At 42.1% G+C, this 20,005-nt stretch overlaps 1 protein-coding gene across 3 annotated transcripts in view; it reads left to right on the top strand.

Annotated features, from left to right (window-relative positions):
- Positions 1-13,500: 13,500 nt before the first annotated feature.
- LOC126474124 (proton-coupled amino acid transporter-like protein CG1139) overlaps positions 13,501-20,005 on the top strand; it is a 228,735-nt gene continuing 222,230 nt past the window's right edge. For 2 of the 3 annotated variants that reach the window (XM_050101557.1, XM_050101553.1), the window contains exon 1: positions 13,501-13,593. The gene's annotated coding sequence lies outside the window, so the exon portion shown is untranslated. The remainder of the gene's footprint in view (positions 13,594-20,005) is intronic. The other variant, XM_050101556.1, reaches the window with a different exon arrangement.

Raw genomic sequence — 20,005 nt, 5'->3', positions numbered from 1 at the left:
AATTACAGGCCCATATCGTTAACGTCGATACGGAGCAAGATTTTGGGATGTTCGAACATTATGAATTACCTCGAAGAAATCGATCTATTGACACACAGTCAGCATGGGTTTAGGAGACATCGTTCTTATGGAACACAACTAGTTCTTTATTCGCTTGAAGTGTTGAGTGCTATTGACAAGGGATTTCAGATTGATTCCGTATTTCTGTATGTCCGGAAGGTTTTTGACACTGTACCAGACAAGCGGCTTGTAGTGAAATTGCGTGCTTATGGAATATCGTCTCAGTTATGTGACTGGATTTGTGATTTCCTGTCAGAGAGGTCACAGTTCGTAGTACCTGATTGAAAGTCATCGAGTAAAACAGAAGTGATTTCTGGCGTTCCCCAAGTTAGTGTTATAGGCTGTTTGCTGTTTCTTATCTATTATAACGATTTGGGAGCGAATCTGAGCAGCCATCTTCGGTTGTTTGCAGGTGAGGCTATTGTTTATCTACTAATAAGATCATCAGAAGCTCAAAAAATTATATTAAATTTCAGCCTCCATTTGCATAAGCAAATAAACTTTACCTAGGTTTCGGCCATAATAATATAGCCTTCTTCAAAAATGTCACAATATAAAATTAAATTAACACGTGCCAGATATTGGCCTTGTCAAACTTAAAATATTAGTACTACAGTACATACTCGTAATAATGCGTCACTTCTACTAATGTTTTGTCGTTAGGGCCGGCCAGGATGGCCGAGCGGTTCTAGGCGCTACAGTCTGGAACTGCGCGACCGCTACGGTCGCAGGTTCGCATCCTGCCTCGGACATGGATGTATGCGATGTCCTTAGGTCTAGGGGACTGATGACCTTAGAAGTTCAATCCCATAGTGCTCAGAGCCATTTGAAACTTTTTTTTTTTTTTTGTCGTTAGGTCACACCAACTGGCCGGACAAGTGGGCCGCGGGCGCTGAGTTGTTAGCTGGGCGCCGCGGGCAGTGACGCAGCGAGCTCAGCTGGTGATCGCACGGATGACCGTGTGGAGTAATACAAACCTAAAACCAGTAAATGTTGACTGAGAAAATAGCTTATTACAATAGTTCTGACTATTAATGGCATTAAAGCCATAAGTCACTCAAGTTACAGTTCAATAAAAGGCAAATTACACATAAAATGTGTACTGTACAAAAGTATGAATAAACATTAATTGATAACATTATTTGTTACAAGAGCTACAAATGTTCAATGGCTCTGAGCACTATGGGACTTAACATCTGAGGTCATCAGTCCCCTAGAACTTAGAACTACTTAAAATCTAACTAACCTAAGGACATCACACACATCCATGCCCGAGGCAGGATTCGAACCTGCGACCGTAACGGTCGCGTGGTTCCAGACTGAAGCGCCTACAACCGCACGGCCACCGCGGCCAGCTAGAAATAATACTGACACATAAACGATAATAACTATAGTACAGTTCTATGAGCGGTAAATGACATTATATAGCGTAAAGGAACCTTTTAATAAGAAAAGGCCGTAAGTTAAGGTTACCAGTGCCTGAGATGTGTATAACATAGCTAAGAATTACCGCCTGTGAATGATAATAAGGACAATGGTGTCATACAGTCATAGACAGCACCTGGAACCTTCTGTCATACAAACCGGGGAGGCTTTACTTGCGGCCGCCTGGGATGTCTTTCACCGCCTGCTAAGCTCCGGGCGACCTCCAACTCGACCACAGGTGAGAGGGGTCAACCTCAGTGCGAGCAGTAACTGGGCTGGACACCGGTGAGGACCGATCGGAGGACTCTGACGTGCTGGACGTCCGTTGGATCCCCACGGCCGGCCCACAACAGTGGTGCCCATCCACTGCAGCCTCAAGCTGAGTAACCGAAGCCATCAGAGCCTGAAGCCGAGAGCTAAGTGTCACCAACTCGGCTCACATCCGCACAGAACAATCAAAGTCGCTGTCCATAATGAAGACCGTGGAAAGCTAAACTATGCAGATAAACCGACTATCGGCACGCACTGCGTAACTCTACTGTAGACTCCCAGAAACCTTCAGCATTCTGTAACAGTTTTATGCTTCTTCAAAGACGTTTCACTTCCAAAAACCTATTCGTATCCAATAATAATAACTGAAATTATAAATCAACGAGCAAAACTGTGAAATGTAGGACATAAAAATGCTAAAATGCATTTTTCGAGGACAAGCTCAAATAGTTCCTTCCGACGACCAAGAAAAATGACACGCTGAGTAGTTCTATGCGGTTCCTTGAAAAACTGACGTACTGTTTGCTTGAAAGAAAACAAAAGCAACATTATCAAGTGGAGAATTGACTTCCGTAACTTTTATCCAAGTTTCTGATTGTAGCTTAAACTCAGGAATATGGCAGTGAATGCAGGTTTGATCCAAGATATAAAGTGCCTTGTGAAAGTACTCTCGTATAAGGACTAGATAGAACAGTACGAACACCAACGTAATATTGAATTACGTACCCAAAATAAAATGAAGCGTTCTGCTAATAGATTTGTAAAATCATAGATAACTATAAAAAATTTTATGTAACAGATATTGTAAACAAGCAGTTCCAATTACTTGATAACGGAGCATAAGGCACATCACTGTGTTTTTTCCCTCTGTACTGCACAAAGTTGTTTGATAATATTCACATCCGCCTGGTTTGGAAGATAACAGAAACGCATTATTTGGTCCTCGTGCTGTGCCAGATTCAGTCGTGTGAGCAGGGCTGTTATCATCTGCAAGGAACAATGCTGTCCGCAATGAACTTGGTTATATTCAATGTTTTAATTTACCTTAGGAAAAAAAACACGACCTGACCCATGGAACTATCACTGAACCACATAACACGTTTTCATTAGTCGACAGACCATACTTTGTTTCTCCTGCATAACTGAAGCATCTCTGTTTGCATTCTATAGATTTAAAAATTTTCAAATAGCAATTTGCTAATGGGGTTCCCATAGCTCTGTATTTTATAGATACGAAGCGAGGATGTTACTATTCATAGAGTTGAGACGTGGCTCTTGAATCGTGGCTAATTATAAAACTGAGAAGTTCTGTTTATCTAACTGTCACTCGTCTGCTTGGAATTAATACACTCCTGGAAATGGAAAAAAGAACACATTGACACCGGTGTGTCAGACCCATCATACTTGCTCCGGACACTGCGAGAGGGCTGTACAAGCAATGATCACACGCACGGCACAGCGGACACACCAGGAACTGCGGTGTTGGCCGTCGAATGGCGCTAGCTGCGCAGCATTTGTGCACCGCCGCCGTCAGTGTCAGCCAGTTTGCCGTGGCATACGGAGCTCCATCGCAGTCTTTAACACTGGTAGCATGCCGCGACAGCGTGGACGTGAACCGTATGTGCAGTTGACGGACTTTGAGCGAGGGCGTATAGTGGGCATGCGGGAGGCCGGGTGGACGTACCGCCGAATTGCTCAACACGTGGGGCGTGAGGTCTCCACAGTACATCGATGTTGTCGCCAGTGGTCGGCGGAAGGTGCACGTGCCCGTCGACCTGGGACCGGACCGCAGCGACGCACGGATGCACGCCAAGACCGTAGGATGCTATGCAGTGCCGTAGGGGACCGCACCGCCACTTCCCAGCAAATTAGGGACACTGTTGCTCCTGGGGTATCGGCGAGGACCATTCGCAACCGTCTCCATGAAGCTGGGCTACGGTCCCGCACACCGTTAGGCCGTCTTCCGCTCACGCCCCAACATCGTGCAGCCCGCCTCCAGTGGTGTCGCGACAGGCGTGAATGGAGGGACGAATGGAGACGTGTCGTCTTCAGCGATGAGAGTCGCTTCTGCCTTGGTGCCAATGATGGTCGTAAGCGTGTTTGGCGCCGTGCAGGTGAGCGCCACAATCAGGACTGCATACGACCGAGGCACACAGGGCCAACACCCGGCATCATGGTGTGGGGAGCGATCTCCTACACTGGCCGTACACCACTGGTGATCGTCGAGGGGACGCTGAATAGTGCACGATACATCCAAACCGTCATCGAACCCATCGTTCTACCATTCCTAGACCGGCAAGGGAACTTGCTGTTCCAACAGGACAATGCACGTCCGCATGTATCCCGTGCCACCCAACGTGCTCTAGAAGGTGTAAGTCAAATACCCTGGCCAGCAAGATCTCCGGATCTGTCCCCCATTGAGCATGTTTGGGACTGGATGAAGCGTCGTCTCACGCGGTCTGCACGTCCAGCACGAACGCTGGTCCAACTGAGGCGCCAGGTGGAAATGGCATGGCAAGCCGTTCCACAGGACTACATCCAGCATCTCTACGATCGTCTCCATGGGAGAATAGCAGCCTGCATTGCTGCGAAAGGTGGATATACACTGTACTAGTGCCGACATTGTGCATGCTCTGTTGCCTGTGTCTATGTGCCTGTGGTTCTGTCAGTGTGATCATGTGATGTATCTGACCCCAGGAATGTGTCAATAAAGTTTCCCCTTCCTGGGACAATGAATTCACGGTGTTCTTATTTCAATTTCCAAGAGTGTATAAACATCCCCTTTGAGCCAGGTCTCTGGAGATCATAGACTCATTGCTGTTATCTGCATCATGCACTCCAGAGAGACTGTAAAATCCGTACCCTGCATTTATGGAAGAGAAAGCTCTCTGCACAACACATCTTGTGGAACTTTTAAAATACCACGGTTGCACTGTAAACGAAACGCAGGGACTGCAATTAAAAAAAAAAAAAAGAAATCTATTGCTACGGTTAACATAAAAGACGCCACGAATACTTACCTTGGCGCTACATAGACACAGAAAATCAAGTATTGAAAGTATTATAAATGAAAAAGGATGGACAAGCAGAAAGAAGGTGAGAAAGGAACCGGTTGCAAATCACTGCGTGGTAGAAGCATTCCTGGATCTGCTGCAAAACCTGAAATAAAGCATTAATGCTAACAGTAACAGGTAAAACGTGTGCAGCTGACATGAGTGGACTTATATAAACCGTCTCCTATTTCTATGGGATGTTAAGATGGTATTTATAAGAGAGGAACAGCGTCTGCGGATGGAGGCTCTGTGAGGTGGAGCCAGGTTAGACCCGCCGAGATGAAAGCTGAGCGTGTCAATACAAGCAATACAGGAGGAAGCTCGATCAGTGAGAGATTGAAGAGACGAGACAATTGCCTCTGACTCAACGAAGAGGAATGGTTGTGTTGAAACAGATGAAAGTCCTTGAGGGGCACGTGGAGCAGAACAACATGCAAATGGCGGTGTTATGCTTAGAAATGGCAAAACTCGTGTGAAAGTAAGAACAGAGACCTAGGCATTTATATGTTTTATATTTTTGGTAGAAAAAAATAACTTTGAATTAATTAATATTAAATTAATTATTGTTAGCAAAAATGGTAGATTAGCAGTGAACAAATAGATAAATGTTATGGCCGTCACTGGTTCTAATCCGGCTAGAAGGGCAATCATTTATAAATTTGAGTTCCTCAAACCCTCCGTACTTGATAATACTTGAAACATACCCTTACAAAAATTTGTGAATGGTTCTGCTGATAAACCCCTTACGTTATTTGATTTTCAAACAGCTGAGCAAAACTGAACGTGCACAGACATTTCTCTCTTTACTTATTCAGATCGTCAATAAACTGACACACAATATTTTTTAGCACAACGCAATCTGGCTTCCAATAATCCCTACAAAAGAATGGCCCTGACTAACAATAACCTATACCTTTCATGAATCACTTACCTCACAAAAATCGTTACTCGAACTACTGCAATACAGCGAGCGCCAATACTGCCAGCTAAATAAAAGATTCTAACTACTGAAGTCACTAACTACTGTTAGACATAGTTAGCAAATGAAAGATTTCGATAGAGAACAAACAATGTATTTACCTTAATAGTGTTCAGAAGTCATAATATATATATCAGTTCATGACATCCAGTCTTACAAATTTACTGTCTTTGATGGACACACGTGCAGATCACCCGCTCTCAAAACTCCGCCATCCCTCTCCCCACATCCACCACTGCTGGTGGCTCACCTCCAACTGCGCAACGCTACGCGCTGTTCACATCCAACAGCCCAACACTACAATAGCGACTATTCCAACAATACCAACCGCCACAGACTGCACAGAGCACAACCAGTGATTTTCATACAGAGCGCTAGGTGGCGTTACCAATATAACAACCTAAACAGCCTATTTACACATTTCCTTCTTTTTGTAGGATATGCCATAACTAAATCTAATCTTGATCGTTTTACGCTCCACAACTGAATAATGTAAACTTTAATAAAAACTACTACAGCTATATTTCAGATTTATTCGTTAGGTCACAAACAGTTTGCTATCAAATGAACATCCGCGGTGACCGAAAAATCACAAACAGCGTACGTAGATATTTACCACAGCATGACACAAATTTTCCGGTGTCATAACTCAGAAATGTCTAACCTTCATACGTAACACTAAAAGGCACATGTTTTCTTACATCTACCACGAGGTAGAGCTCCCCACTCCCCTGTCCCGAGACACCAACTCAGGTGGCTTAAGGAACTGCCTCGCTACCAGCTGGTAACCGTGGACAGGACGAGTAGTGCTTCTGACACTGGAGACACTCATGTTTGTTGGTACGGAACTGAACTGGAACTCTGAAAAGGAGAGTTTCTAGGCGTGGCTCTTATTAACACTATCCATTAAACTCGGTACTCACCATGCCGTAACGATCCTCTTGTAAGTCGTCTTCAGTATATCAATGAATTCAGTTTTCCTGCCCATATTTTGGTTAGCTGTTTTTCCATGAATTTTACTTGATGTCGTAGCACCAGTTGCTATTACTCTATTTTCCATTACATATGCGATTTAGGCATGGATGACCTCACTAAGTGGCCACTGGGAGTTTTTCCTAGTTGATGTATGAAATGACTAACACGACTGTACTTCATAATAACACCAAAATTATCACAGACATAAGAAGATACGTGTCTTCACGATACATTTCGTATCTCTCTATGGTGAGAGTTATTAATCAAAAATAAGAAATCCCGTATTCGTGTTACTTAAAGTTCACAGTAAACATACTTTGATAAAAAATACCTATTCGTCATATTTATTTAAATAAATTTCGAAGCGTATATGTAGCAGTAGGAACTTAAAGGTATACATGAATTGAAAGTTGATTTTGAACAATCATATCATACATTTCTGACATGTGAAAATACGTAAGAATTCGTTACTTTTGACTTGGATGTCCAGAAAACAGTTCCTTTTTGGTCCACTATTTTCCTGGAGGAGTTGGAGAATAAGTATACATATTGTCTTTTGAAAACTACTACTGCAGAAACCGTTCTAAACAAAGCTGCAATACAAACCTAGAATTAAAAGGTAAAATCTTACCATTTTCAGAACTGCCTGACGTAGCACGCTTATTTGTTGGTGCACAACATCACCATCAGCATCTCCAAAGCAAGTACTCAGGCAGTTGTCCCCACACTGTCCACCTGCTCCCGCCTGTCCCTTCAACGAGTATACACCTGTGATTTCCACAAAGTACTGCAGGAACAATTTTCCTTAAAGCTATACTTTCCTTGTCAATGTCTAAGTTAATAAATTTATGACATTTATAATGTGAGAAGAAAACGCTAACAACTTTGTGGAACCAGTAAGTCTTTATCTATGTATACATACTACACAAGAAAATACTTACGATTTCAGAAAAATGTGTGATTTATTCTAGAGAAACAACTTTACAAACTGAGGAAGTCAGTGACACGTTGGTCCACCTCAGGCCCTTATGTAAGCAGTTATTCGGCTTGGCATTGATTGATAGAGTTGTTAGATGTCTTTCTGAGGGTATCGTGTCAAAATCTATCCAACTGGCGGATTGGATTGTCAAATTACCGAGCAACTTTCTCAATTGGGGAGAGATCCGACGACAGGTTCGGCAGACACGAAGAAAAGTAGTAAACACTCTCGCCGCATGCGGGCGGCGGGCGGCCATGGCCTTGCTGCTTGTCATCGTGCTTTCCCAACCCTTCCTTGGCCAGCAAGGCCGCCGGATCTCTCCCCAATCGACTCTGGAACATTATGAGCAGGGCCCTCCAACCCGTCCGGAATTTTGACAATCTATCTATCGCATCAGTTCGACAAAATTTGGCACGTTTCTCTCAGGAGGACATTCAATCTCTATCAGTTAGTGACAAGTCCCACCACTGCTTACCTACGGGCCCAGAGATGGACCACCGCGTTGTTGATTTGCTCAGTTTGTCAGGCTATTTTGTCTTGAATGGATCTTGCAGTTTTTCTGGAAATGAAATCATTTGTTTCTCTATACATTGTAATTCGCCAAACCGTCTTCAGGAGAATGAAGAGTTTGTTGAGTTGTTTGTATAGTTTTCTTGTATTTTATGTTTAACTGTTATAGATATGTGACATCTAGTGGTAGAGGAATGCCGTGTCCTATCAAGTCAGCGATCTTGCAACACCAAACCGACTGCTGAATCGCAGCGTGTGGCAAAGATAACTACTATTATGCAGCTCGCCACTACGAACGTTTGCCAGCGACTGCAAAGAAGAAACACTTATTGTTAACGATAGAATTATATTGTTATGTTTGTTCGCAGCGTATGGTTCTTGGCTTGTCCTTTTAGAATTTCAGCCGTAGTATCCGAGTAGTGTTCGAATAGTAAGCCTCGAGAAGGATTATCTCAAGAGTGTGATGAAATCGGCTCATACGTACGATACGTGAATTAGTCTGCAATGGGGACTGAACTCAAGTGTTTTCAGAGCAGTCCTAAGTCGTTCAGAAAGATATTTTGAAAAGATTATCGGATGGTGTAGAAAATGATTATTTCGCCGATTTCAGTACAATGTAGACTCACCAGGTATACGAAAGGCTGCGACTTACTGAAGTCTGCGATTAGCTTCTCCTAGCAGTGATTTAAGGTGCTTTGTGCTGCTTAATACACACGCGACGGTAGGCGAATCCCGTTTCAATACTTTTTTATGAGATTTTCTGTTCGATGATGTGTGGTCGTCCGTGGTGGACGAGCGGTTCTAGGCGCTTCAGTCCGGAACCACGCGGCTGCTACGGTTGCAGATTCGAATCCTGCCTCGCGCATACATGTGTGTGATGTCCTTAGGTTAGTTAGGTTTAAGTAGTTCTAAGTCTATGGGACTGATGACCTCAGATGTTAAGTCCCATAGTGCTTAGAGCCACTTGAACCATTTTTTTATGATGTGTGTGAAGAGACGCGTGAACGCCAAGTCGTTTAGATTTTGTAACTGACGATTTTAGTTATTTTGTAGTTGAGGCTTAAAGCAAACACTAAGGGATAGCAACATTCCATTGCATTATTGTGGTTGTAATGGTGTACGCAAGCACTGAGGGATTGTGACTTAGCAATATTTGCTTAGAATTTAATGTGTGACTTCGGCGTGAGCGTCGCAACATAGTAAATTTCGGAAATCTCGTTGGATGCACTGAATGAGTAGTCTTATATTAAAGAGAACGGTCGTCCTCCGTAATAGTTATTTATTGAGAAACAGTCGGAAATTTATTGATAATTTGATAGCTATCCCCCTTGTTCCTATACGACAAATCAAGGACCATTTAAAAGAGAACACGCTAATTCCCTCCGAAAGAGATCATCGAGTGCTGTGTTTCGAGTTTTAAACATTAGTGGGTCGCTGAAGTGAACGCCTGAAGTGATTGAGCTTTGCCTGATCATTTGAAGTTCGTATAGCTGAAAAGTGGCGGTGACACTCACGTTTTTTGTTATATTTTTTTAAATTACATTTCCGTTTACTGGGGTTTTGAACAGAGAAAAAGCACTCCAAAATTAAACCCCTGACTCGTACCTGTAAATGATTTAATTGCAGGAAGTAGAAATCAGTTTTAAACTGAAGGATGTTCGCGACTTGTCCTTTATCCCCAAGCTATTACAAGAAAAAACAATCAAAGGCTTATTTGAAAGCGGACTAATACGTGGAATATATCTTTTCGCAATAAAGTAAATCCAAAGAACAATAAAGTAAAAGACTGGAATATTGGTGAAAGCAAACTTCAAAAAATTTAAACAGAATAAATAGTATTTTTCAATGAACGACTTGTAACTAAAAGAAAGTAATTAATCTTTAGACAAGGAAAGCACGTTTGCGCGTTATGAAACAGTGATTAATTATAAATGAAAAGTTATTCCATTTAATTCTGAAAGGTTGAGACTAGCGAAATAGTTTATTATGATAAAATTTTACTACAGTCAAGGAAATTGATGTAGCAAGGCTACTTATAGAGGTTATCGTTGCTTGGCAACGAGAAATAAATAGTATAAAATTATATCTTTGTCCTGTGAACATGTTCTCCGATTTACGTAAAAATGTATAACGTTCACACTGATTGAGTTTATACACACTTGTTCGTAGAAGCTTTAAAAGAGGAGCAACTACAAGAGGCAACGGATCTATGTGACTTATTCATCATTAATGAAGCTATCGTTTCTGGTAACTACGTTGTTCGGGAATTGTTAGTTGTGTTGTCAGAGTTTGCAGAGTAAGCTGCACTCTAGGTTCCTGTTACTGAGAAAGTAAATACATCATTCGTACTGCCTGCAGACTCTCGCATTTAGTATTTTTCTGATGATTGATACCTGCTTTGGTGGTAGTTTATCTGTCGAACCTAGAAAACTCTGATAGATGCGTTGTTGTAATTGATATCTAGATAGCTATCACTGACCCCATTAGGCCACGAAAAGTGTTAGTGTGTCCATCCTTTAGTACATAGTGACGTCGTACCGAGCTGTAGTGTGATTTATAGCATGAGACGCTGGATAACAAATCTTACGTGACGTCGTCGTGTTAGTACAGACTTCACACAGATTAAGTCGCTGAGTGCAGCCAAGGTCTTGTTAGGACAACTTAATGTAGTGTTACAAGAGTGAGCTACATTGACCGACGTTGCTTTTCACCTTGCAGTTTTGTTAGAGCCTGTTCATACAGTGTATCTCCTACGAGTTAGTGGTATCTAAAGGGAAATGTTGTACAAAGATGGCGTTAGTGGTATCGAAAGGGTGTCGCAGTACAACATGCATATCAAATCTACCGATTTCTGTCCCATTCGCATCATTCCTTCCCGGCGCGTCGTCTTTCATTTATTTCTTACAAGGGAACCTCCCCATCGCACCCCCCTCAGATTTAGTTATAAGTTGGCACAGTGGATAGGCCTTGAAACACTGAACACCGATCAATTGAGAAAACAGGAAGAAGTTGTGTGGAACTGAGAAAAAATAAGCAAAATATACAAACTGAGTAGTTCAAGGCAAGATAGGCAACATTAAGGACAATGGTAAAGCCGGAGCGCCGTGGTCTCGTGGTAACGTGAGCAGCTGCGGAACGAAAGGTCCTTGGTTCAAATCTTCCATCGAGTGAAAAATTTAATTTTTTATTTTCAGTTTATGTGACAAACTCTTATGTTTTCATCACTTTTTTGGGATTGATTATCACATCCACAAGAAAACCTAAATCGGGCAAGGTAGAAGAATATTTTTACCCATTCGCCAAGTGTACAAGTTAGGTGGGTCGACAACATATTCCTGTCATGTGACGCACATGCCGTCACCAGTGTCGTATAGAATATATCAGATGTTTTTTCCTGTGGAGGAATCAGTTGACCTATGACCTTGCGATCAAATGTTTTCTGTTCCCATTCGAGAGGCACGTCCTTTCGTCTACTAATCGCACGGTTTTGCGATGCGGTCGCAAAACACAGACACTAAACTTATTACAGTGAACAGAGATGTCAATGAACGAACGGACAGATAATAACTATGCAAAAATAGAGAAAGTAAGATTTTCAGTAGAGGAAAGACTTGAACCAAGGACCTCTCGTTCCGCAGCTGCTCACGCTACCACGGGACCACGGCGCTCCTAATCTCGCATTGTCCATTATGTTGCTTATGTTGCCCATGGACTACTCAGTTTGTATATTTTGCTTATTTTTTCACAGTTCCACACAACTTCTTCCTGTTTTCTCAATTGATCTGTGTTCAGTTTATCAAGGCCTATCCACTGTGCCAACTTATAACTAAATCTGAGGGGGGTGCGATGGGGAGGTTCCCTTGTTAGAGTGTTTTTCCAAACTACCTATTCCTTACAGTATTTTCTAAAGTTCACAACTTACCTATTTCAGATTTACATCTACATCTACAACCATACTCCGCAAGCCACCTGACGGTGTGTGGTGGAGGGTACCTTGAGTACCTCTATCGGTTCTCTCTTCTATTCCAGTCTCGTATTGTTCGTGGAAAGAAAGATTGTCGGTATGCCTCTGTGTGGGCTCTAAATCTCTGTTTTTATGCTCATGGTCTCTTCGCGAGATATACATAGGAGAGAGCAATATACTGCTTGACTCCTCGGTGAAGGTATGTCCTCGAAACTTCTACAAAAGCCCGTACCGAGCTACTGAGCGTCTCTCCTGCAGAGTCTTCTACTGGAGTTTATCTATCATCTGTAACGCTTTCACGATTACTAAATGATCCTGTAACGAAGTGTGCTACTCTCTGTTGGATGTTCTCTATCTCCTCTATCAACCCTTTCTGGTACGGATCCCACACTGGTGAGCAATATTCAAGCAGTGGGAGAACAAGCGCACTGTAACCTACTTCCTTTGTTTTCGGGCTGCATTTCCTTTGGATTCTTCCAATGAATCTCAGTCTGGCACCTTTTTTACCGACGATTAATTTTATATGGTCATTCCATTTTAGATCACTCCTAATGCCTACTCTCAGATAAATTATGGAATTAACTGCTTCCAGTTGGTGACCTGCTATATTGTAGCTAAATGATAAGGGATCTTTCTTTCTATGTATTCGTAGCACATTACACTTGTCTACTTTGAGATTCAATTGCCATTCCCGGCACCATGCTTCAATTCGCTGCAGATCCTCCTGCATTTCAGTACAATTTTCCATTGTTAAAACCTCTCGATAGACCACAGCATCATCCGCAATCTGTAGTAATGAACATCAGAAGGTACGTAAAACAAAGGCGTTCACGCTATACAGAACACGGAAGGTGTAACTGCTGTTGTGGTTCAGTAAATTATCACAGCACTGCGTTAGTTTCTATGCTTGTAATCTGAATCGCGCAAATCTGTGTCGCGTGGCAACTGCGAGAAAGTGTTTGTCGCTATACAGATATAGCAATCAATTGCGAGCGCTACAATTTTCTTGAGCTGTTCCATAGAGGAATATTAGGTTTTTCAACCACCGTTTAGTGACAGTTGTCGCAAAGAAAGTCAGTCCGGTAATCAGTCTAATGCCTGGATAGATCTCAGACATGTGGAACGTTTGGGAGACGTGTCCGACACCAATGACCGCGCACCTGGTTGGGCAGCCGGGTGTCGGGATTACGTAAGCAATTGCGAAAGAAGCTGCAGGTAGCGAGGCGGCGAGGTGGGGTGTGCCGTAGCCGCCGCTTCCAGCGCGGCGCAGCAGCCACTACTGCGGCGCAGCGCCAACGCTCCGGAGGACCGCCGCCACGCCGCCACCAGCTCCGCAGCTCGCAACTCTCACCTCGCACCTCGCCGCGGCGCCCACGCGGTGAGTTACCAGTCTCCTTTCTCACAGCCGGCGTACTGGTCACAATGTTTGTTTCTCGTGGGTTATTGTCACCGCGTTTTGAACATCGTTGTACAGCTAAACATACAATATAGGCCCACGTACTCTGGGGCCACTGCAAATTGCCTAGAAGCAGGTACTGGAAATTTTACTATTATCGCATTTCTCGAGACTTTCACAAACAAATATCAATTTGAACTACTAACAGAGGCAATCTCATTAATACGAGGGGCGCTCAACAAGTAATGCAACACTTTTGTTTCTGAAAGCAGGTTGGTTTTACTCAGGGTTCCTATAAATCATATTATTCCCCACTCATTTGACTTACTCGGAAAGCTTGTATACCTTCGTGGTACAACTCTACTGGTCGACTTTGAGGCCAACGTCTTACTGCATCAATAACCTCCCCACCATCCATTTACTCGTTCCCGCGGAGTGCATCTTTATTTGGGTCGGAAAGTGGGAGATCCGTGCTGAAGGGTGGATGAGAAAGAATAGTCCCATGAAGTTTTGTGGGCACTACCAACAGAGATGTCCAGCTGAGCAGCGAGGTAATTGATTATGATCCGTCGATCACCTCAAATGAGGGTGTCCTCACGTTCCAACACTGCAGGAGTCACAGCTGTGTGCGGCCTACCGGATCGCTTGACCTTGTGATGATGACAGACGCCTCGCCCGACGAATCACCGTGTTTTTTTCACCGCCAGGTTCCCGTAGACATTCTGAAAGTGCCTTTGAATGTCTGTGATGGTCTGCTTTTCCATCAAAATAAACTCAATGACTGCCACCTGCAGTTTTCAACTAAACTGGCCGAGAAAAAGAAGTGATGGATCACTTACTGAATGCCCGTCGCATTTCAAGCCATTACTGTCTTATGAACAGACATGCGGAAAGCTTTTAAATTGTTATATTAATTGTGAAAATTAATCAAGGACACTGCAAGTTGTTGCAATGTGGCAAAAGAATACATTTCAGAGTAATACTGAGTTTACCTCAAACTGCAAATAAATTATCTTCAGTTTTTTACTGTGTGAATCATCGTTTTCTGGATTACTAGCCTCATCTTCGGACTCATGTGCCTGATGCATACAAAGTGTTTCAGAAATTTTACGACATACTTCGAGGGATCATAGAGGGGGTCTTGAGGAACAAATCGAGAATTGGAACCCGCGTTCGGAAACTCCATCGAACGATGCTACAAAGCGTAGATGTTATAGGCGCTGGCACCTGCCACTGGGCCATCCCTTCGGCAGCAAGGGTGATTTTGCACGCTGAGGAACTGTAGTCGAAACGTCGGAATAAGGACTCAGCATATAGATAGGTCAAAGCAGCCTTCGGTGAAATTAAAAGCAAGGGCGGTAACATTAAAAGTGCAATAGGAATTCCATTGTTACGAACAGAGGAGGAAGTGGATGGGTGGAAAGAGCACAAGAAAGCCCTCTACGAAAGTGCCATAAGAAAAGTAGGAGTGGACAGGGAAGAGACAGGGGATCCACTACTAGAATCGAAATTTAAAAGAGCTTTGGAAGACTTAAGATCAAATACGACAGAAGGAATAGATAACATTCCATCGAAATATCTAAAATCTTTGGCGGAAGTTGTAACGAAACGACTATTCACGCTGGTATGTAGAAAGTATGAGATAGAAAGTATGAGACTGGCGACGTACTTTCGGAAAAAAGACATCATCCACACGATTCCGAAGATTGCATAAGCCAACAAGTGTGAGACTGTCGCACAGTCAGCTTGGTAGTTCATGCATTCAAGTTACTGACGACAATAATATAGAGAAGAATGAAAAAGAAAATTGGACATCGGTTAGATGACGATCAGTTTGGCTTCAGCAAAGGCAAAGGTACCATAATGGTAGCAAGACTAAAGAAAAATAAAGACCCGTTCATTGGATTTGTTGATATAGAAAAAGCTAAAAGGATATCAATGATAATATTCCCTGATGACATTGCTATCCTCAGTGGAAGTGAAGAAGAATTACGGGATGTGTCGAATGGACTGAACAGTCTAATGGATAGAGAATATGGACTGAGAATAAATCGAAGAAAGACGAATGTAATGACAAGTGACAGAAATGAGAACAGCGAGAAACTTAACATCAGAATTGGGGACCATGAAGTTAAGGAATTCTGATACCTTGGCATCAAAATTACCTATGATGGGCGTAACAAGGACATAAAAAGCATACTAACACTGGCAAAAAGGGCATTCCTGGTCAAGGGAAAGTCTGCTAGTATCAAATATAGATCTTAATTTGAGAAAGAAAATTCTGATATGTACGTTTGGAGCACAGCGGTAGTAAGACATGGACTGTGAGAAAACCGGAACAGAAGCGAATTGAAGCCTTTGAGATGTGATACTAAAGAAAAATTTGGAGGACTGATAAGGGAAGGAATGAGGAGGGTCTTTGTAGAATCGGCGAGAAAAGAAACATGTGGAAAACACTGACAGGACGAAGGGACAGGATGATAGAACATCTGTTCAAACGTCAGGGAATAACTTCCACAGTTCTTGAGTGAGTTGCAGAGGGCAAAATCTGTAGAGGAAGATAGGGAGTGGAATATATCCATCAAATAATTGAGGATGTAGTTTACAGTTGCTAATCTGTGATAAAAAAAGCTGTCACAGTAGAGGAATTCGCGGTGGGCTGCATCAGATCAGTCAGAAGACTGATGACTCAAAATAAAAAAAATAAAAAAATTCAGTCATACCACTGATTTTTGCGTTTGCCAGTGAAGAAGATGGAGTTACCTGTTGCATACAAAGGACTTGTGTCCGATGAATACAGTGCTCTGTTTTCTCGGTTGACGACGGTTTGGACATGGGTTTCACCCACAGTCTTTTTTTTTTTGTGTGGAACCCGCTAAAATTTCTAGTCTTTTTCGGTCCACGGGAGAAAACTAAACCTCAGATGGAAACACATGTCCAAAACCGCTATCCACCAAGGCAACAGAACGTCGCATTCATAGATGACAAGGCGCGTCTGCACAGCAGCTAACTCCACCTTCTCCATTGGCGATCGCAGCAATCAGTCGGGATCACTAAATAACAGACTACACTGTAATACGGTCCGTCTGCAGTTCGTCAGGGACCAAAAACACGTTTGTTGCCGAAGGGGTGGCAAGTCGCAGGCACCTGCGCGTGTAATTTTTACTCTCTGTAGCGTCGTTGGGTGACGTTTCCGTCATGCGTTCCTGTCCTCGATGTGTTCCTCAGCAACCCCTCTACAACCCCTCGAATTTTGTCGCAACATTTCTGGGACACCCTGCGTATGTATCAGGTACATCTGAAGATGACGCTGGTGCTATCGAAATCGATCATCTTACAATAAGAAAAAGTCGAGGATCATTTAATTGCAATCTGAGATAAATTTATTCTTCCATTTTATCAAGCAACTGGGTTCCCCTGGTCCCCTCGATAAAGGAAAGTTTAAATACGTAGAATACAGTTATTTTTTTTCTGCCTTTGTCCGGCATTGACGCTGAGTCGGCATGGTTATTTACGGATTTGGCATGGTTAGTTTAAGGGGCGGCCGGATGCCCTTCTTATCGTCACCCCAGTACACGCCAGGACGGAATACGTGCACCCCAACTGTCCGCGTGTGGTGATATTCATGTGAAAGCGAGCGAAAGTTTTTTAACTGTTTTTGAATCGTGTAACTGTGGCAGGAAGGGGGTACGAGGGCGGTATTCATCTAATGGGTTGTGGGACGCTGCCTAAAAGCCACATCTAGGTAGGCCGACGCATCGACCATCGCCGTTACTCTGTAGGGCGGATTTGATTCGGGGCGTTGCACCTCCCGGTCCCGGAAGCGGCGCTTTATCGAGCACTGTTATCCGGGCCGGTTTCAAATATGAGAGTCTAACGCATATAAACAGATATTTAATAAGATTAACCGCTATAGGTATTTATGGCAATACTTTACGGAATACGTTGTCACGGTGTTAAATACGTGAATAAACGTTCCATAGCGAAACTCGTTGTATACTTGTATATTTACGCATTGCCTTATAAGAGTGAATGTGAGATTTCCTGGATTAATGTGTGCCTATCATTGGAAAATTGCTTTAATTAACTTGTAAATTGGTGTTTTTTAAATTATATTATCTGTTCATATTAGGAATTGTTTTTGTATCAAAAAACACTGCGGCATACCCCCTAAAAATATTTTGTTTCAACATGCTGCAGTCAACAAGTACTCTAATACGAAATTCACAGTTATGAAATTTCTTTATCTTGATACGTTCCGAATGCGTGAAACACTTCATATGATTGTTTTACACATGTGTTTCAAGCGTTAAACTTTTGTGTTGCTTGCTCGTTCATTTCGTACCTTGGTCAGCATTCGTCATACTCTCTTAGTACAAACGTTTATCCCGTCTGCTTGGTATCAGAGCTTGTGCCCAATTCCAATTACGCATGTACGACTATGTCAAGTGATGTCACAGAACACTGCCAATTAAATCGAAATCATCAGTCTGCTTATCTGCTGCTGTGTTTACGTTAACGTTCACCGCTGTAATCCCTTTCATCAACTTTTAAAACATCGAAGTGTAGCTTTAAGCAGTGTTTAGAATAACTGTATCCAGAAAATATAGTCGTGGCTCACATACTCGAAGAAAATTATGATGTCCTGCATTAATCCAAACGACCTGATGATCGACATTGCTCTAAGCTCTTGATCGTTTCAGAGCTCACAAATCTTTGTTCGATTTTCCGTTATAGATAATATGTTACTGGTTGTCTGATAAAATATTTTGGAAGGTAACATCTATTGTGAGCAAATTTGGCCCAATTTATTGTCTCCCCCAAATTTAAAATAGTTCACTGTCGAGGTTGTTCCTGACTAGTTATTTGAAAGCAGGGAATATTATACAGACTGGCTTACGGTGGAGCAGCGCTTATTCAAAAGACGGGCTATATTACCACCCTCCTGATAGAGAGTGTAACTTAGAACCTGCGACGGATTCCAGCAGCATTATAGGACGGAACTCTTTTCATGCTTTAACATCGGATAATGCTTACATGTGTCACATTTGCTTCGTTAACAACATACATGCCTTGGCAGATGTTCGATTAACCTGCCACCTCTATTAATAAGGGGTTTTCCTATATTCCTTTCTTTATATTATAATAAGGGGTTTTCCTATATTCCTTTCTTTACATTTTTTAGTACTGATTCACTTCGTAGTTTATTTCTCGATATAACTTTAAGCATTGTTCGATATCATTACATTTCAAACAACTCTAGTTTCATCCTTCGGTATTTCCGATGGTTCACAGCTCACTTCCATTACATATTGTGGTATAGACACTGTCAGCGACTTCTTCTCATTTCTGTACTAACATGTGATGTCTTTTAGTGGAGAAAACGGCAATCGATTGCGCCCATCTAGCATATCGTCTTCGCGTCAGACATACCGTATAATTTTATTTCCTAGAGAGCTATTAATATGGGGTCTTTCATAATTTTGATGTTTAGTAATTCTGCGTTCTACTACTGTTTCATCACATTCGTTTTTGTTTTGTTTATCCGCTATTTACTTTCTGCGTTAAGAATGCTGCCAACCCCTTTAAACAGCTCTCCTAATCTGATGTAGTGTGTAGGTACTAGATTTGGTATCCACTTCCCTCGCACTTTTATTTGTCCTCCGAAATTGTCTTTCGCTCCTGCATCGCTTCATCAAGTGACAAACGAAACATAGTTTTAGATAACGATTTAAATAACGAAAAGCTGCACCAGTTGCTCATTTTTTCACGCTTAGCGCAACACGTTTCCAGAATTTATTCTCATTTTGAAGTGCATATTTTGGGTGATGTTAGCGTGTGTGATTTTTCTGCCTCCCTAGCGTTATAGATGTCGTTTTGGGTTTATACTGCAACTGGATAACCGGAAAAAAGTGAATTTTGTAGTGTTTTTATATGCTAACCCTAGAAATGGTTTTTTATTTGTCTACTTACAGGTATTCATTACACAGAATGTCACATAACTGCAAACCATTACTTACACTGCTTTAGTTACCAAAACATACTATGGAGATATGAATACAATATTGTTTCACAAAGAGTTTGTAGATAGTCAGAGGTGTTACAGCGTTTTTGGATTGTCAATTATAAAATGTATTTTTACCACAATTGATTCCTGAATTATATATTACTTTTTTAAAATATGAAGAAAAGTAAATATGTATAAAAGGTTTTCAAATGTTTCTCCTATATATGACAACTGTAGTAATTTTCATAAATGTGTACGTTCGTTCACACTTAAAAAATGTAATCAATAATTCAGTCATTGTAAAAATGCTTGTATAACTGACAACTTTATATGTATAATGTAATCTAAAATCAGTGTAACATCTCTGACTGTATACAACCTCTTTGT

The sequence above is a fragment of the Schistocerca serialis genome, chromosome 4 (genome assembly GCF_023864345.2).
Source record: "Schistocerca serialis cubense isolate TAMUIC-IGC-003099 chromosome 4, iqSchSeri2.2, whole genome shotgun sequence".
NCBI lineage: Eukaryota > Metazoa > Arthropoda > Insecta > Orthoptera > Acrididae > Schistocerca > Schistocerca serialis.
This window is presented reverse-complemented; position numbering and strand designations above follow the sequence as displayed.